The sequence below is a fragment of the Heterocephalus glaber genome, unplaced genomic scaffold, assembly GCF_053883595.1.
Source record: "Heterocephalus glaber isolate CG9 unplaced genomic scaffold, H.glaber_assembly_v1.0 deba00001673, whole genome shotgun sequence".
Lineage (NCBI taxonomy): Eukaryota > Metazoa > Chordata > Mammalia > Rodentia > Bathyergidae > Heterocephalus > Heterocephalus glaber.
This window is the reverse complement of record NW_028258410.1, coordinates 11,776,364-11,795,070: the sequence shown is the minus strand read 5'-3', so window position 1 is coordinate 11,795,070 and position 18,707 is coordinate 11,776,364.

Sequence of the window (18,707 nt, the reverse complement as noted above, 5' to 3'; positions counted from 1 at the left end):
GGGCCTGGCTTCCCTACAGGCACTGCCTGCCATAGAGGACAAGCCATCGAAAAGTGAGGTGAGCTATGGGTGACAGGAGTGGTGGGAGTGACAGTTCTCCCACCCTGATTCTCACAGTTCAGATGTTTGTTGCCTGATGACTCCAGAGAAGGGGGAACAGAAAGGACTTCTCAGCCTGGTCCTGGGGGAAGCTGAGCATGTGTGTCTACGTGTTTTGACAGGCCCACCCGAATGTCCCAGGGACCAGGGGGTATTTCATTGGAATCTGATCCCCAAAGGGGCTCTGGGTGGCCTGTTCCTGCATCCCACACAAATCCACAGGGTCCTGCTGTGTTTCCAGGGCTGAGTGGCTTATTGGAAAGAAGAGTGGATTTCAACTGTCTGTCCTTTACCAAAAATGTAAGTGTAGGGAGAAGAACAATGACGCTGCCAGTGATCCTGCCCCCAGCGTGGACCCTGCTGCTCCTTGAGGAAATACACGGTCCTGGGAGCTCCGCTAGTGGGGTGCGCACCATCCCACAGTGGTTCTGGTGCCTAAGATGTACATTAGTTGGACCACACCAACCAGCCTTGCACGACCGTTCTGAGTAATTGAGAGGAGGTGGGTGCTCAGCACTGGGATCTCTGGGTGAGGTTAGCTCCTAGTAACAATGGAGAGAAGAGGCCAGGTACCAGGAGTTCACTACAGCCAGTCTCTGCCCACCTCCAGGCACAGACTCTTCCTCCACAAGACATCCACAGCATGCCAGAGGGAGCCAGGAGTGTAGGCAGGCTGACACCACGATGTTTGTTTTCTTCTCTTTTCCTTATGCAAACCACATTTCTCTTCCAGAGAACTGTAAAACAGAAAAGATCATCATTCACAGGTTCATCAACAGATGCTACAAAGCGGGTGGGTTATGAGCTCAAGGTGAGAACTGTGGAGATGGACTTTTCTCCTGGAGATGAGAGCCGCTGAGGATTCTGAGCATCACAGGATGTCATGGGCACTTGTGCCAGGGATCAGGGCCCTCAGAGTCTGACTGCCTGAGAAAGTGCAGAGTTCTGGAGGAGGAGGAGCTCAGCACCCTCCTGTAGGCAGTCATGTGTTCTCAGTGGCAGTCATGTGTTCTCAGTGTGGGAGCAGCGGGCTGCACAGGCCTATGGGAGGGAGGCCCAGGAAGAGGCTACAGTGTGCGTGTGCTCCATAAAGTGGGTGGGAAGCTCCAGAGAAGGCAGGTGGGACCCCTTGCTGGCCTGGAGGCCTGGTGTGAGTTGGGTGTTGGTGTTTCCCTTAACAGACAGCTGAGGTGACTTCAGGTCCCCTATGGACAGAGCAGGGGATGCCACGGGCTCCTTTTGCAGTTGTACCGTTTAAGAGAAAGGCTCTGCTGGGTGCTGGTGTACCAGGGCTGCTTACACCGCCAACCTCCCCTTCCCTAAGGACTGGTGAGCATGAAGCACATCTCCAGCCAAAATTCAAGGCTGGCACTTTGTTTTCCTTGCCCTTAAGAAAGATTGTGGTTTGAATTTGAAATGTCCCCCAAAAGTCATGTGCTTAAAGGGGTGGTTGCTGGCTTTTAGGCTTTGAGGTTATGATTAAATCCTCAGATAAGATGGTAATTTGGTGGAATGATTGGGGGTGATGAAAACATTAGGTAAGACCTGGTTGAAGGAGTAGAAATCAGGGTCATGACCTAGGGGACAACACCTGGCTCTGGCTCTTCTCTGTGCTTCCTGGCTAACACTTTATTTTATTTTTTAAATTAAGTTTATTGGTACATTTTAGGTATACAACACAATGACATTCATCATTGGAAATTTGCACCTTTACATAATCTCTCTTGGTTCTTACTTTTCCCCCTTCCCCTGCCCTCCCTTCAACCCCTCAATCCCTCCTTATTTACAAAGACTTTGTTTCCATTTTTTCATTTTCTCATATTGATTCCATTCCCTTCTTTCCTTCCCCCCCCCCCCACTTCCCCCTCCCCTTTGCCCCTTTTCTTCCTATTTCACATTATCTATTATACCTTTCAGTCCTTATTTACACTTTCAGTTTCTCACACCAGAGAAACTGTTTGATATTTACACATGTGTGTCCTATTTATTTCACTTCAGAGTATGGCCTCAATGTGCATCCATTCAGCTATAAATGTCTCTAATTTCTAATTTCTTATGGCTGAGTAGTACTCCATTTTATTAAAAAACCCACATTTTCTTTATCCACTCTCCAGTTGCTGGGCATTTGGGCTGTTTCCAAGTTTTAGCTATTACAAACTGCACTGCTGTGAACATGAGTGCACATATATCACTCTGGTATGATTCATTTAATTTTGGGGGGAAGATAACCAGTAGAGGAATGGCTCAGTCAAATGGGACTTCTAATCCTAGTTGTTTGAGGTATCTCCATATTGATTTCCATAGTGGTTACACCAGTCTACACTCCTACCAGCAGTGGAGCAGGGTTCCTCTTTCCCCGCAGCCCCGCCAGCATTTGTTATTGGTTGATTTCATGATAGCAGCCATTCTTTCTGGAGTGAGGTGGAATCTCAGCGTTGTTTTCATTTGCATCTCACGAATGACCAGTGATGTTAAAAATTTCTTCATGTGTTTACTTGTTATTTCTACTTGTTTGTCTGAGAAATGTCTGTTCATTTCAGATGCCATTTTTGGATTGGGTCTTTAAATTTGGGAGGTCTGATTTTTTAAAGTTCTTTATAGATTCTAGATAGTAGACCTTTGTCTGAGGGACAGCAGGTGAAAATTTTTTCCCACATTGTGGGTTGTCTCTTCACACTGCTGGTGGTTTCTCTTGCTCTGCAGAAGCTTTTTAATAAGAAGAGATCCCACTTGTTGATTGTTTGTGCTACTTCATGGGCAACTGAGGTTTTGTTCATAAAATCTTTCCCTACACCGATGTCTTCAAGACTTCTACCTAATCTCTCTTCCAGCCAGTTCAGCATTTCTGTTTTAATATTTGGATCTTTAATCCATTTAGATTTTAGTTTAGTGCGTGGTGAGAGATATGGGTCTAGTTTTAATCTTTGGCAAGTTGAAATCCAATTTTTCCAGTACCATTTGTTAAAGAGGCAATCTTTCCTCCAGTGAGGGTGTTTGGCTCCTTTGTCAAAGATGAGATGGCTGAGTGTGTCTGGAGTTGTTTCTGCATCTTCTAATCTGTTCCACTGGTCCTCAGGTCTGTTTCTTTGCCAGTACCATGCTGTTTTATCACAGTAGCTTTGTAGTATAGTTTCAAGTTGGAGATTGTGATATCCCCTGCCATGTCCCTCTTGTCCAGAATAGCTTTTGCTATTATAGGTCTCTTCTTATTCCAAATGATTTTTGGATTGTTTTTTCAAGGTCCGTGAAGTATGCTGCTGGAATTTCAATTGGGATTGCATTGAATCTATTTAGCACTTTTGGAAGTATGGCCATTTTCACTATTTTATTTCTTCCTACCCAGGAGCTAGGGATGTCTTTCCATTTTCTGATATCATCTTCAGTCTCTCTTTTCAGAGTCCTATAGTTTTCAGAGAAGAAGTCTTTGATTTCTTTAGTTAGGTTGATTCCTAGGTATTTCGGTTTTTTGGATGCTATTGTGAAAGGAATTGTTTGCCCTATTTCTCTTTCAGTGAGTCTGTTGTTCATGTAGAGGAAAGCTATTGATTTTTGTGTGTTGACCTTGTATCTAGCTACTTTACTGAATTTGGTTATTAAGTCTAGAAGACTTTTGGTGGTGTTCTTGGGGTCTTTGATACAGAGGGTCATGTCATCTGCAAATAATGACAATTTGACTTCTTCATTTCCTATCTTTATTCCTTTTATTTCTTTCTCTTGTTTAATTGCTGTGGCTAATGTTTCCAAAACTATATTGAATAGGAGTGGTGATAGTGGACATCCTTGTCTTGTTTCTGATTTAGTGTGAAGGATTTCAGTTTTTGACCATTTAGTATGATACTGGCTGTTGGTTTTTCATAGATGACTTTTATCAGGTTGAGGTAGAGAGCATCTATTCCAGTTTTTTTTAGGGTTTTTATCATAAATGCATGCTGTATTTTGTCAAATGCTTTTTCTGCATCTATTGAGATTATAATATGGTTTTTGTCCTTGGCTCTATTAATATAGTGTATTGCATTTATTGATTTGTGTATGTTGAACCATCCCTGCATCTCTGGGAGGAATCCCACTTAGTCAGGGTGTATGTGATCTTCTTGATGATCTTCTGCATTCTATCTGCCAGTATCTCTTTGAGGATTTTTGCGTCTGTGTTCATTAGTGAGATTAGCCTATTGTTCTCTTTTATGGTTGGGTCTTTCTCTACTTTGGGGATCAAGGTGATGCTTGCTTCCAGGAATGAATTTGGGAGTATAGCTTCCCTTTCAATTTCATTGAAGAGTTTAAACAGTAGTGGCAGTAGTTCCTCTCTAAATGTCTTATACAATTCAGCAATGATGCCATCAGGACTCGGGCTTTTCTTAGTTGGTAAGTTTTTTATTAGGTTTTCAATTTCATTGATTGATATTGGGTTGTTTAGAATTTTTAGGTCTTCTTCATTCAACTTTGGTAGTTCATACATACCTAGGAATCTGTCCATTTCTTCTGTGTTGTCCATCTTATTGGCATATAGGTTCTTGAAGTAGGTATGGATGATCCTCTGGATTTCAACTGGTTCTGTTGTAATTTCACCCTTTTCATTCCTAATTGCATGGATTTGGGTCTTTTCTTTCCTTTGTTTGATAAGGTTGGCTAAGGGTTTGTCGATTTTGTTTATTTTTTAGAAGAACCAACTCTTTGTTTCATTGATTTTTTGTATTATTCTCTTCATCTCCATTGCATTGATTTCTGCTCTGATCTTTATAATTTCCTCCCTTGTATGAGCTTTGGCTTTGTCCTGGTCTTCTTTTTCTAGAAGCTTGAGGTTCAGCATCAGGTTGTTTAATTGAGCTCATTCTGTTTTCCCAATATGAGTATTCACTGCTATGAATTTCCCTCTTAAGACTGCTTTTTTTGTGTCCCATAGATTCCTGTATGTTGTACTGGCATTATCATTTACTTGTAGAAACTGTCTGATTTCTTCTTTAATTTCCTCTGTGACCCATTGGTTATTCAGAAGTGTGTTGTTTAATTTCCATGTTTTTATGAAATTTTTGTGGTTTCTTTTGCTATTGATCTCCAATTTCATTGCACTGTGGTTTGATAATAGGCAGGGGATAACATCAATTCCTTTGCACTTACTTAAACATGTTCTATGAGTGAGTAGGTTGTCTATTTTGAAGAATGACCCGTGTGCAGCCAAAAAGAATGTGTATTCTGCTTTTGTGGGGTGGATCACTCTGTAAACATCTGTTAAATTCATTTGTTCAAGTGTTTGATTGAGTTCTATTTCATTGTTTATTTTTTGTCTCATTGATCTATTTGTGACAGTGGGGTATTGAGGTCCCCCGCTACTATTGTATTAGTGCTTATATGACTTTTCATGTCTGTTAGTATTTGTTTTATATAGTTGAGCGCACTAGTGTTTCATGCATATATATTTATGATTGTCATCTCTTCCTCTTGGATTGTTCCCTTTACAAGGATGTAGTGTCCTTCTTTGTCTCTCTTAATCAGTGTTGATTTGAAATCCACTTGATCTGCAAAGAGGATAGCTACTCCTGCTTTTTTACGGGTTCCTGTCACATGTAGTATTGTTTTCTACTCTTTAACTTTCAGTCTATGAGTTTCTTTTAGAATTAAGTGTATTTCTTGTATACACCATATTGTTGGACTTTGCATTTTGACCCATTCTGCCAGTCTATTTCTTTTGATTGGTGAGTTGAGACCATTAACATTGATGGTTATAACTGATATGTATTGACTTATCTTGTCAGGACTTTTTTGTTTTGTTGGATTCTCCCCCTCTGCATTTAATTTCTTGTTGTGCCTGATGGATTCATTGTGCTGGGCTTCCTAGGGTTGTGATCCTCATTGTGTTTTCCTAGGACATTTAAAAATAGTTTTTGGAGTGCTGATTTGGTATTCATGAAGTTCCTAAGGTGCTCTTTGTCATGAAAGTATCTTATTTCTCCATCAATTTTGAAAGATAGTTTTGCAGTGTACATCAATGTGGGTTGGAGGCTGTTTTCCTTTAGGGCTTGAAATACTTCACTCCAAGTTCTTCTTGCCTTGAGGGTTTGCATTGAGAAGGCTGCTGAGATTCTGATGGGCTTTCCTTTGTATGTGATTTCTTTTCTCTAACTGCTTGTAGAATTTTGTTCTTCTGTTGGGTTTCTGGAATCTTAACAATTATATGCCTATATGTAGATTTTTTAAATCATGGCTAGTTGGAGTCCTATGTGCCTCACTTATCTGTATGTCAAGTTCTTTTCCCCTCCTTGGGAAGTTTTCTGCCATTACTTCTGTGAACAGTTTTTTCATGTCATCTGCACTCTCTCCTTTTCTTCATTGACCCCAATTGGTCTTATGTTATTCCTTGCATTGTCTAGCAGCTGCTGGATTGATTTTTCATGGTCCCTTACTATTTTAAAGCAATTTTTCTTTTCCTGGTCACTAACTGCAATCATATCTTCTGTATCTGAAATTCTGTCCTCACATTTGTCCATTCTGTTGTGTAAACTTTCAGTGGAGTGTCTAATTTCCTGTAAATCTGTTTGCATCTGTTTTATGGATTCCATTTGTTTCCTATGTTGGGATTCCATCATTTTCCTCAGATCCTGTATTTTTTGTCTGTGTCTGTTCCAGATTTATTAATCATTCCTTGCACTATGGGCACAATCTCTGCTGTTATCTGAGAAATTATTTCTGATTTCATTTTTTCCAGATCTTCTTTTGTTGTCAGTTCAGTGAATCCAGGTGGTTGAATATCAGATTGTTTCATTTTGTTTCACTTTGGGCTTGCCTTAGGTGATCTGGAAGTCTGGTTCTGAGACTTATTTACATTTCTTTTCATTTCAACAGATGCAGCCTGCTGTGCCTTTGTTGAGGCAACTTTTTGCTCACCCAGTGGTCTTCAATTCTCAGCAAGCCACCTAGCAGCCTTTTCTCTGTTGCTCACCAGTTCACCAATTCCTGGGTTCAGAATGGTGGCCTTCTGGATCCCTGAGCTGACCTGTTGTCTGGCCGGGCTTATGGCTGGGGCCTGTGCACACTTGGGATGGTATCTAGGTGTGCCTCTGTTGTCTGGGAGGGCCTTTGGCTGGGGCCTGGGCACCCCAGTTCCTGTTGTGTGGGCAAGCTTCTGGCTAGGGTCTTGCACACTTATTGATGGTATTGGGGTGAACCTCTGGCTGATGCTTGTGTGCCTGTGCAGCTCTTTTCCAGGTAGGCCCTTGTCTTGGGCTGGTGTGCCCCAGCCTCTGGGGTCAGGGTGGAGCCCTGGCTGGGATCTGCTTGCAGCTGCACTGCTCTGGTCCACACTGCTGCTCCCCCAACTATGGTGGTCTGGTGTGCCTTTATTGCAGAGATTTTCTTCACTTTTCCAGTGGGCCTCAATTTTCACCAAGGAGCCTCAGAGAGGCCCTCTTTCTGTTGTTCACTTCTCCTCTATCTTCTGGAGCTCAGAACAATGTCCTTTATGACCCCTGCAACTCTTCGGTGTGGTTCCAGGTAATGGCTTGGCATAGCCACAGGGGTGTGTGTGTGTGTGTGCGTGTGTGTGTGTGTGTGTGTATGTGTGTATGTGCTCCTCAGCATTGGGGGGCGTGCTCTGCTCCTTGGCCTGGCTAACACTTTATACTTGCCTCCTTTGTTTGAGTATTGTTCTCATATTTTGGGTTCAAGTTCTTCAGGAGATAGGTTATTAAGTAATAGCTTTGCTGTGCCCTGCCCTTCTCCCACAGCCCACAGCAGTGGAGCCAGTGAACCACGGACTGAAACCATGAGCCAAAATAAAATTTTCCTTTTAAAAGATATTTTTCTCAGGTATTTGTGTTGTGCATAGTCCATTCATTTGTTTTAATGAGTAATGTCTAATCTTAGGGATATACCATGATTTGTGGAAGAGCATGAGGGTTTTTTCCAGATTTGGGGCTGACCAGTAAAGCTGCTATAAGCTTTGCCATTGCTTCATACCCTAATTGGTACTTGTTTGCATTTTTAAGTTTTTGTTAGTCTAATAAATACGGTGGTATCATACTGTAGCTTCAATTTGTTTTTGTTTTTGTTTTTTTGGTACCAGGGATTGAACTCAGGACCTTGTGCTTTTGAGGCAGGTGCGGGTGCCACTGAACTAAATCCGCAGCCTAATTTGTATTTTCTTGATAACTAGTGCTTCTTAGTAGCTTTTCATAGGCTTATTTGTAATCCATATATTTCAAATCTGTTCAAATCTTTTGCCCATTTTGTATTGGCCTTGTTTGTTTGAGTATTCTTCACGTATTCTGGATACAAGTTCTTTAGGAAGTAGATCATTAAATAATCATTTTCCCTAGTTGGTAGCTTTCTTATTAACTTTCTCAATGATACCTGTTTTTTTTTTTGGTACCAGGTATTGAACTCAGGCCCTTGTGGTTGCGAGGCAAGTGGCAGCACCACTGAACTAAATCCCAGGCCCTTAATGATATCTCTTGAAGATTATAATTGTTAATTTTCACGGAGCACAATTTATACATTTTTCTTTTATGGATTATGCAGTTACCTTGGTTCACAAACTTAATTCTTTCCACAACTCTGTTTGCAAATCAAATTGGACAGGAACTGAATCATATTTCCCTATAAGGTCAACATTGAACCTAACCATTGAATTTGATGTAGTTCTTGTCCAATTCACTTTGCAACTAGAATCATACAAAGAATTAAGCTTGTGAACTGACGTACCACTGTACTTTTGGGACCATATCTAAGAAGTGTTTGCTTAATCCAAAATGACAAAGTTTTTATTTTATATTTTCTTCTGAAGGTTTTCTTTAGGTTTTACATTTAAATCTATAATCTATTTTGAGCTAATTTTTTCCCTTAGATTCTTTTATTAGTACATTTTAGGTATACAATATATTTATATTTATCATTGGGTACTTGTACCTTTACATGATATATCTTGGTTCTTATTTTTTCCCCATTTCCTGTCCTCCCTTCACCCCCTACACCCTTCCCTATTTACAAAGACTTTGTTTCCATTTTTCCCTTTTCTCATAATTTTTCCTTTCCCTTCTTTCCTTTTCCCTACCCCTCCCACTTCCCCTACCCCTTTGGACCTTTTCTTCCTATTTCACATTATCAATTATTCATTTTAATCATTATTTACACTTTCAGTTTCTCACACCAGTGAAACTATTCAGTATTTACACATGTGTGTCCTATTTATTTCACTTAAGAGCATGTCCTCAATAAGCATCCATTTAGCTATAAATGTCTCTAGTTTCTCATTTTTGAACCAATTTTTGCATATGCTGTTAGATATCAATTGAAGTTTGCTGTTTTCATTGATATCCAGGTGTTCCAGCACTATTAGTTGAGAAGACCATTCTCTCTCCATTTAATTGCTTTTGCAACTTTATTGTGAATCAGTTGTCCTATATGTATCCATCTATAGCTAGACTTTCTCTTCTACTCCATTTACCTATATGTCTGCCCTTTCTCCAATACCACATTGTCTTGACCATTTTAACTTCATAGGAAGTCTGGAAATCATATGATACAATTCTCTCTCTTCAAATATATTCTTGTATTCTAATTTGATTCTTTCTTTCCCCCAAAATTGTTTTGGTTGTTCTGTGTTAGTCAGCTTTCCATTGCTATGATGAAATATCTGAGATTAACAATTTAAAAGAAGAAAGACTTATTTTGGCCCACAGTTTCAGAGGCTTTAGTCTGTTGTCAGCAGGCTCTACTGATTTTAGGCCTGTGATGAGTCAGAAACATCATGGAGAAAGGGTGCAGGAGAAGAAAGCCATTTAGTTCATAGTGGTGAGGAAGCAGAGAGAGAGGAAAAGAACTAGAGAAGAGAGGGCAGGGGACTGGATATAGTCCTCAAGTCCAGACCACCATGATCCATATCCTTAATCTAGGTTCCATGGCCTGTTTCCAGCACTACACTAATGACACCATCAAATTATGATCTCACAGTGTGTTAATCCACTGATGAAGCATGACCCAGTCAGTCACTTCCCAAAGCCTATCAGCAACCAAACTTTGAACACAATGAGCCTTTTGGGGGGATATATTGGATTCCAACCATAACATACATCTTCTTTTGCTTTTTTAAAAAAAAATCATTTTAGAATTAACTAGTTGATTTTTGCAAAAAAAAAAAAAATCCTGGTTGGGATTGGAGATGTGTTGAACATAGATATCAGTTTGGAAGAACTGACATCTTGATGATATTGTCTTCAGTCCAAACATACCATCTCTTTCCAGTTATTTCAGTCTTTGATTTCTTTTATCATTGTTTCTTGGTTTTCAGTATATACAGCTTGTACGTATATTGTAAGAATCATAGATAAGTATTTAATGGATTTTTGTGTGAAAAAATTCAACTTCTAATTATTCTCTGGAGGATATAGAATTAAAATAATTTTTGTACTTGGGTCTTGTATTCTGTGGGCTTGCTAAAGTCAATCTTAGTTCTAAAAGCTTTTAAATAGAGTCTCTGGAATTTATGTAGACAATCATGTCATATATGAATATAAATGGTTTCATTTCTTCCTTTCCAATATAAATGCCTTTGCCCCCTTGCCTTATTATACTGGTACAGTACTGAAAAGGAGGAATGAGAGAAGACACCAGTATGTCACTGTAATGTCCAATGTTAGTTGCAGGTTTTTGGTAGATGCCCTTTATCAGGTTAAGGCTGTTCCTTTCCAGTTCTTGTTTTCTGAGAGTTTTGCTCATGAATGTGTGTTTATAAAATGCTTTTTCTGCATTAATTGTAATTATTAAGATTTTAGTTTTTTATCTGCTTATACAGTGAATTACATTGATTTTTTTAAAAAATTATTGAACTGGCCTTGCATTCTTGGGTTAAACCTCACTTTTTGTGATTTGTTATCTTTTTATGTATTATTGGATTGGATTTGATTTGCTTGCATTTTGTTAAGAATTTTATATATATTCATGAGGATTGTTCTGTTGTTTTCGTATATTGTCTTTGTTGGGATTGTGCTGGTCTCATAGGATAAGTTGGGAAGGCATTTCTTCTTCTTTGTATCCTGGAAGAATATATGGAAAATTGTTATTATTTCATTCTTAAATATTTTGTAGATTTGAAGTGTGAACTGTGAAGCTATCTGGGGCTGGAGTTTTCCTTCTTTGAAAGTTTTAATTATACATTGAATTTCTTTATAGATACAGGATTATTTAAGATTTCTTCCTGAGTGAGCTTTAACAATTTATTTTTTAAAGACATTTTTTCCCAAGTTGTCAAATTTGGGGACATGATTACAACATTCGTTTTAATCTTTTTCATGTGATATCTAGTCTTGATATTGATCACTTGTGTTATTCTCTCTCTTTTTTTTTTGTTTGGCCTGGTTAGAGATATATGCACTTTACTAGTGCTTTTCAAAGGAGCAGATTGAAACTTCATTTTTTTGTGTTATTTTTCTGTACTTAATTTCATTATTTTCTGCTTTTCTTTTTCTTTTTTTTTTTGGTGCTGGGAATCAAACTTGGAACCTTGTGCTTGCATGGCAGGTGGCAGTACCACTGAGCTAAATCCCCAGCTTCTTCTGCTTTTCTGTTTATGATTTCTTTCAATTTGTGCTTTCTCTTTATGACTCCATTTAATCTTCACTATTGTTTTATTATTTATATTTCTTTAAAATTTTTAGTGATAGTGATGTTTCACAATATGCATCCTTAATTAAAAATTCTACCTCCAGGGCCGGGGATTTAGCTCAGTGGTTTTGCTGCCTGCTGCACAACCGCAAGGACCAGAGTATCGCCCAGCAGAACTGAATCAGCGTGGTTGGGTGAGGAAGACCCATCTGAGGTTTGTAACCAATAGCCATAAAAAGAGAACTGGAGGGGAAGATCTTGGCCTATTGATTTTCTAGGAGAAGCTTGCTGCGGATGGTTTTTCTGATGTGAACTAGGCTATTCTCTTCAGAGGAGGAGCTCAGGGCCTTGCTATTGCTGGGAATGGCTGTTGTTTTTGTCAGGGGAGTTTTGATTTTCACCGTAAGCATCACTTCCTGGCTCCAATATAGATCCCTCAGCCTGGTGGCACAAATCCTTCATCTTACCAGCATAGGTTTGCTGGCTTCCACCACTGGCCTTTGGGCTTTCCAGGTGCAGATCCTAGATATGGACAAGCATGAGACATTGGTGTTGGCTCTAGGCCACTGGATGGACTTGTGGAGGACACTGCCTTGGAGTCTAAGTCTTTAGCTGGACTTGTGTGGGAAATTTCTGGGATCCAGGCCCTCAGCTGGATTCTTTGGGTCTGTAATGTGCAGTTAATCTCTCTCCCACTCCTTTGCATTTGACTTTTTAGGTAATCATCATAAAATAATCCTATAAATTATGTGTTCTGTATTTGATATATTCCCTTGCCAAAACCCTGACTATAACAGCCTTGGTGTTTTGCAGTTTCTTTTCTTTGCTTTTCTTTTTTGACAGGGTTTCCATTATGTAGTTCAGAGTGGCCTTGAACTCACTATGTAGCCCAGGCTGGCCTTGAACTCATGGCAAGCCTCCTGTCTCAGCCTCCCAAACGCTGGCATTACAGGAGTGTGCCACCACACCTGTCTGTATTTTGCAGTTTGAATATGATATGTGTAGGTGTTTGCTTTGGCTTATTTTATCCTGATTGCTATTCTCTGAGCTTCCTGGATCTGTGGTTTGCTATCATTTATTTTGGAAAATACTATGATTTCAATTGTTTTAGAGCATTAGCATTGTTTTCATGGCGTAGAATATGGTTCTTTGTGTGTCTAAGTGAAGTGTTCTGTGAATGTCAGTTAGATAATTATTTCTTCAAATACTTTCCCTTTTTGGGGAATCCTAATTACTGTTCTGCCAGGCCATTTGTTTTTATCCTACAACACTTGAATACCTTACTTACAAAAATTTTTTTTAAACCCTGTTCATCTTTGAGTTTTCATTAGAATAATTCCCATTGAACTATATCTAAGCTAGTTGATTCCTTCCTTACCCATGTTAAATGTACTAATGAATCTATCAGAATCATTCTTTATCTTTGTTACTATGGTCTTTATTTCCAGCATTTTCATTTGATGTTTTCCTTCTCCTGAAATCCCCAAAGTAGTAACTGATGTTGTTCTGTCTCCACTGAAGGCTTTAGTATATCAACCATAGAGATTCTAAATTCCTGCCTAAAAACGCTCACATCTGTATCCTAGCTGAGTCTGATTCTGCTTATTGTTTTGTCTCTTGACAGTATGTTGTTTTCTCTGTCTTCTCTGAGTGCCTCACAACTTTTTATTGAAAGCCATACACCTTGTGTAGCACAATAGAGACTAAGGGACCTGGTTTTGGTGGCTGAGAACACAGCAGGCTTTTATTTCTGCTAGGCCTTTAGTGTAGGGTGCTGAGCTGACTCCCAGGAGCTCCCAGGAGTGTAGTACAAGTTGCCCAGGTCACAGCAGCCTCTGGGTTCGCTTCCTGTGCTCTTTGCCCCAGAGTAAGTCTTCCCCACCCTGGTCTCTGTCCACCAGCAGGTCAAGCACCATACCTGTTTCTCCTTGTAGTGCTGCCTGACTGAGGGGCGGTATTCTTCCTGTTGCTTGTAGCCAGGGCCGTGTGATCCCCCAGGCCCTGCTGTGGGTCTGAGTTGGGGGTGTATTCCTGGGTACCCTCTCACCAGAGAGCGCATGGTGGTGGCAGCTTCTTCCAGGCAGCTCGTCTTCTCTGGTACCCTGTGGTAGCTGGTTCCATTACCTGCCCCTCTTGGGGGAAGATGGAGCCCAGGCGGAGCTCTGTGCTGTGCCAGAGTTGTTGCCCCCCCCCCCCAACACTGGTATCTTTTGAGGACTTCACAGTTCAGCTTTGGGGACAAACCTGTGTGTGAATTCCTCGTGAGTCTGGCTTCCAGGAGTGGCACCCTGCCTCACTAGCCTATAGTGAGCCTGTGGTGCCTTGTTAGATGGTCCAGCTGAACTTTTTGGGTGTCAGGTGGTGCCTGTCCTGCTAAGCAAGATCCCTGAGGGTATCGCCTCTGTCCTTGGACTTCAGGTGAGCTGGTTACCTTTGACCTCAGCTTGCTGCTGCACAAGAGTCAAGCTTCAAGACTGCAGATCATCTGGCTTTTTTTTTAAAGCATTGTCACAGTAAATATAGCAGTAGTTATACTCTTTCCTGCTTTGTATATCTGAAGTTGTCCAAACTTTTAAAAATAATTACAATTTTTTCCAGTAAAGATAATGAGTCCTTCAATAAATTAATAATATGAAGCAAAATAAATAACATGATGCATTTACAACAGGTGGTTGGGATGGTGATAGCTGAACGTGTGATTTAGGGACAAGACTTTGAAATCTGCATTCCATCTCCTGTTTTCTTCATGTCCTTGGTCCAGACTTCACCTCTGTGAGTCTCAGCTGTTTCCTCAGCTATTGAGCAGAGTCCAAATGTTATTATCGACTCCAGATACTTTTCTAGTATCTGAAAAGTGCTTGGCTGATTTAAGCACCTTTTAAAGGAGGTGATTTGTTTCCGTAGATCTGAAGATCTTCTTTGAGATATGGGAGACAGACCCAGATGTACAGACCAGGATGTGTGTTGTACTGTGTGATTCTGGAGTCTCCTGCAGTCTGGGTAGAGCCAGGGTGTGTGTGTGTGTGTTCACTATAGGAATTATCTGAAGTAGCTTCTGCTACTTTCCCCGCTATCTCATCCATAACCAGTGGCAAAAGAAGATGCATACATCAGGAAATATTCAGGGAGAGTGAGAGCCATTAAAAATACCCAGCCCGAGGCTAGTGATACAGAGAGCACTCAGGAAACCCTAGCAAAAAGAGAACTGCAGAGGGAGGCAGCGGGAATGCGCAGCTGGGATAGCCCTCCCTCAAGACTGGCTCCACTGTTGTCAGCCATTGTGTCTGGATGACCTTAGGCAAGACCCTTGACTTCTCCCAGCCTGCGTCTCATCAGCAAGATAAGATGGCACAAGGCTTTGATACCCTCATCCTCCCGTACAATTGTTAGGAAGTCGAGACAAGCCAATGTCTGTAACCATGTGAAAACTCTACAAATGTCTACAGCATTAATGTTAAAAATGATCACTCAAATCTGTTCTGAAAGGTGGAGGGTGTGTGAGAAGTGGGCCTGGGGGCCTCCTCAATTATGGCTTCAGAGATACGCTGAGTAAAGTCAGGCAGAAAGTGATCAATTCCTCTCCATGTTTCTTTCCCAGGGAGGCACTCAGAGCTTTGTGGCTGCCTGACATGTTTCTTAACAAGTTACCTCCAACTGGAGAAACATCAGCAGTCGTGGAGGCCTCAGTTTGTCTAGCTGTTTTATACAAATCGGTGAAACAATCTCTCCAACCTGTTCTTTGATCTTGGTTTGAAGCAAGTCAACTTAAACACTCACGGGAGCTGGAAGGAGATCCTTCATATAAATGGGTCCACAAATCTTTCTTGGATGCTCAGGGCAAGGCCTCCGCCAGTTGCTTCAAAGGCCTCATCCATCCCGACAGGAGGAATAAAAACTCAAGTTATGCTTTATTAATCTTATGGATTGCCACCCTTGACCCAACTTAACCCATATCCGACTGCGGCAGGAATTTCTAACTCTTGCTGTAGAGGCCTGCACTTCCTCCTCGCCTGCCCCTCTCACTCCCAGGCCCTTTCTCTAATGGAGCTTTCATGGTTCAGGTGCAGGGGAGCTCAGTTGTGGGCAGGGTGCAGCTCTGGGACTTGCCAGCCTGGGGTCAATCCTGACTCCATCATACACTGACCTTGGGCAAGCTAGAAAAAAAAAAAAAAAATCAGCCGCTGCCTCAGTTTCCCCATTTGTAAATTTAGATGGAGTACCAGAAGAGTTATACAGAGAAACTGAATAGGTGGCTTATGTATATAACGAGATTTACTTTGAGGATTTGCTTATAAGACTGTGGAGCCTGGCTCAGTAAGCCTGAAATTGTAGAGAAGGGCAGCAAGCTCAGGGCTTGGGTAGAAGCTGGCTGCAGTTTGTGAATAAAGTTTCTCCTTCCTCAGAGAAACCTTTCTCTTGCTCTTAAATCCTCTCCACTGGTCGGATTATCTTCCCAGATTATTGTGGATAACCTTACTCAGAGGTATTTGCTGGTGGATGTACAAAAGCCTTCATGGGACACCTAAATTAGTGTCTGATTGACCAAGCAGGTCAGAGAGCCAAATTAAGATCAAACAAAGCCCACACATTGCATCTGGCTGATTGTCTTTGGGAATCTTTAACGATCTCCCTCCTCTTCTTTATTTTCTCTCTATTTTTCTGTTGAAAACCCTGTCATCTCTCCTGTAGGATTTGCCACCCTCTGGATTTTGCCAGTTGCGTACACATGGTATCTTTGAACATGTTCCTCTGTCCACTGTGCTTCTGGCAAACCTGTAGCTAGCTCTCAGATCTGGAGCTTGAGGAAATTCACATTTTATTTTTTAGCAATAATTCTTCAGAGGTGGTGTGCACACCCATACCTCATTCCAGGAGCCATATGGTATCTGCTTGTCTGGATGCTAAGTTTGATTGGGGGCCTTGGGCATTGTCAGCCTGATCCATCTGTGATCTACTCCTGTATTAGCCTGACACAATGGTTTCCTCAACCAATGATGATCATTGTCTAGAATCAGTGATAGTGAACATTTTAGAGATGAATGTCCAAATTGCAGCCCCAAACCCACTTATTTATCACAAAATGCCAACACTGCAATTAAAACTGAATACTGAAGTTTGTTTATCCAAAATTTAAAAAAACCTTATACCTTAACATCTTTTTAAAAAAAATTTTAATTTTATTGGTACATTTTAAGTATACAATATAATGACATTCATCACTGGAAATTTGCACATTTACATAATCTCTGTTGGTTCTCATTTTTCCCCCTTCCCCTGCCCTCCCTCCAACCCCTCCATCCCTCCCTATTTACAAAGACTTAGTTTCTATTTTTTCATTTTCTAATATTAATTCCATTCCCTTCTTTCCTTTCCCCTACCCCTCCCACTTCCCCTTCCCCTTTGCCCCTTTTCTTCCTATTTCACATTATCTATTATACCTTTTAGTTCTAATTTACACTTTCAGTTTCTCACACCAGAGAAACTATTTGATATTTACACATGTGTGTCCTATTTATTTCACTTAAGAGTATGGCCTCAATGTGCATCCATTTAGCTATAATTGTCTCTAATTTCTCATTTTTATGGCTGAGTAGTACTCCATTTTATTTAAAAAACCCACATTTTCTTTATCCAGTCTCCAGTTGATGGGCATTTGGGCTGTTTCCAAGTTTTAGCCATTACAAACTCTGCTGCTATGAACATGAGTGCACATATATCACTGTGGTATGATTCTTTTAATTCTTTGGGGAAGATACCCAGCAGGGGAATAGCGGGGTCAAATGGGACTTCCAGTCCTAGTTGTTTGAGGTATCTCCATATTGATTTCCACAGTGGTTGCACCAGTCTACACTCCCACCAGCAGTGGAGCAGGGTTCCTCTTTCCCCGCAGCCCCACCAGCATTTGTTATTGGTTGATTTCATGATAGCAGCCATTCTTTCTGGAGTGAGGTGGAATCTCAACGTTGTTTTCATTTGCATCTCACGAATGACCAGTGATGTTGAACATTTTTTCAAATGTTTATTTTCTATTTCTACTTCTTTGTCTGAGAAATGTCTGTTCATTTCAGATGTCCATTTTTGGATTGGGTCTTTAAATTTGGGAGGTCTGATTTTTTTAAGTTCTTTATAGATTTGAGATAGTAGACCTTTGTCTGAGGGACAGCAGGTGAAAAATTTTTCCCACATTGTGGGTTGTCTCTTCACACTGTTGGTGGTTTCTCTTACTCTGCAGAAGCTTTTTAGTCAGAAGAGATCCCACTTGGTGATTGTGCTAGTTCATGGGCAACTGAGGTTTTGTTCATAAAATCTTTTCCTATACCAATGTTTTCAAGAGTTCTTCCTAATCTCTCTTCCAGCTAGTTCAGTGTTTCTGTTTTAATATTTAGATCTTTAATCGATTTAGATTTTAGTTTAGTGCATGGTGAAAGATATAGGTCTAGTTTTAATCTTTGGCAAGTTGAAACCCAAGTTTTCCAGCACCATTTATTAAAGAGGCGATCTTTCCTCCAGTGAGGGTGTTTGGCTCCTTTGTCAAAGATGAGGTGGCTTAGTGTGTCTGGAGTTGTTTCTGCATCTTTTAATCTGTCCCACTGGTCCTCAGGTCTGTTTCTTTGCCAGTACCATGCTGTTTTTATCACAGTAACTTTGTAGTATAGTTTCAAGTTGGAGATTGTGATATCCCCTGCCATGTCCCTCTTGTCTAGAATAGCTTTTGCTGTTCTAGGTCTCTTCTTGTTCCAAATGAGCTTTTGGTTTGTTTTCTCAAGGTCCGTGAGGTATGCTGCTGGAATTTCAATTGGGATTGCATTGAATCTATATAGCACTTTTGGAAGTATGGCCATTTTCACTATGGTGATTCTTCCTACCCAGGAGCTAGGGATGTCTTTCTATTTTCTGATATCATCTTCAGTCTCTCTTTTCAGAGTGCTATAGTTTTCAGAGAAGATTTCTTTTGTTAGATTTCTTTTGTTAGGTTGATTTCTAGGTATTTCAGGTTTTTGGATGCTATTGTGAAA